This window comes from Octopus bimaculoides, chromosome 9 (genome assembly GCF_001194135.2).
Source record: "Octopus bimaculoides isolate UCB-OBI-ISO-001 chromosome 9, ASM119413v2, whole genome shotgun sequence".
Lineage (NCBI taxonomy): Eukaryota > Metazoa > Mollusca > Cephalopoda > Octopoda > Octopodidae > Octopus > Octopus bimaculoides.
The window spans coordinates 81830746-81832386 of record NC_068989.1 but is presented as its reverse complement, the minus strand read 5'-3'; the positions used below and the strand labels follow the sequence as shown (position 1 = coordinate 81832386).

General features: G+C 42.1%; 1 long non-coding RNA gene across 2 annotated transcripts in view; it reads right to left on the bottom strand.

Moving 5' to 3' along the window:
• LOC128248743 (uncharacterized) overlaps nt 1–1641 on the bottom strand; it is a 28255-nt gene that overhangs the window by 11385 nt on the left and 15229 nt on the right. The window lies entirely within an intron of this gene.

Here is a 1641-nt window from a genome sequence, read left to right as displayed (position 1 = left end):
TATGACACATTCTACCAGTGTCCCAACTTTCAAAGTGTTTCGTTAAGAAGATACTGGTGCCCCCGTTTTGAACAAGATCCTCGTTTTCTTTTGCCGAACAGTTACATTACGGGGATGTAAATAAACTAACACCGTTTTCAAGCGGTGGAGACAAACACATATACAACGGGCTAAACACACACATAAGGCGGCGAGCTGGCAGAAACGTTAGCACGCCGGGCGAAATGCTTAGCAGTATTTCGTCTGCCGCCGAAGTCGACTTTGCCTTTCATCCTTTCGGGGTCGATTAAATAAGTACCAGTTACGCACTGTGAGTTGATATAATCGACTTAATCCGTTTGTCCCCTCTAAGCGTAGCCCCTTGTGGGTAGTAAAGAAATAACACATACAACGGACTTCTTTCAATTTCCATTGACTAAATCTACTCGCAAGGCTTTGGTGAGCCCGAGGTTATAGCAGAAGACAATTTCCCAAGCTTCCACGCTGTGAAACTGAACCTGAAACAGAGTGGTCGAGAAGTAATCTTCTTACCACACAGCCACGCATGCGCCTATATCAAGTACGACAGTGTGTTACGCAGAGTCACTTTGTAGCTGCTGCATCAATCTCGGGTACCACAGTGTCACAGACTGATACCACACAAATGGCGAATTGACGCTCTGTGACTTGAATGTTTTTCTCAAAGTGGAATAAATTGGTTGCAAATGGGAAATTTAAACCAGCCTTACTTACATTCTACGTACACCATAAATTTTATCTTTTATTCTGTGACACTCTTATGACGTTCTGGATTATAATGGTGATGGTGGTGTAATGAATGATGATGGCGGTGGTGGTGGTGGTAATAGTGATGTTGGTGGTAGTGATGCTGGTGGTTGCGATGATGGCGGTAGAAAAATGGTGGTGATGATGATGAGCAATAATGTCTAATCAAACATCCGGGAGTGTGTTGAATGAAGATCTATGACGTAAACATCAATTGGATAATGGTAGCTGGGTGAGATTTCGATAGAGGGTTTATGAGAGAAAGTTGCGGGTGGTTGCATGTGGGCATAAGGGTATGTAAACGGAGTGGGATTAAGGTGGAAATGGATTATTGTTGTTATTGATATTTAATCCTAGATAGACCCTGATCGAGCAGACTTGTACCAGTCGTGACCATCTCGTCTGTCTTAGGATTGTAGGCTACCGCATTTAATGTTTATAATAGCGGATGTAATTTGAGGCGATTTAGTTATTATTTCTAGTGGGTTCGTAAGAACCTTCCCTGTTAGCACGTGGTCCTACTTTGTGATGAAGCTGGTGTTGTGAGTCAGACTGGAAAGAAAGAGAGAGAGAGAGTGCATACATTTGAATAAGCGTATTGATAGTATAGTGTTCTAAATGACATGCAGGTGTGTGCGACACACTTGCTACCCGAAGAGTGTATATATATATATATATATATCTACCTTTCTCTAATTCTCTTCCTTCTCCTTCTTCATCAATTAATATTCTCCTCTATACCTCTTTTCCCTTTCTTTCGTTCTGTCTCATATTTTTACCTCTTACTATTCCTCAGTTGCGTCCTGCTAGTCGGTCGGTCATTCACTGACCTTCAGTTCACACTACCCAACTAGAGACGGACTATATGTAATCTGA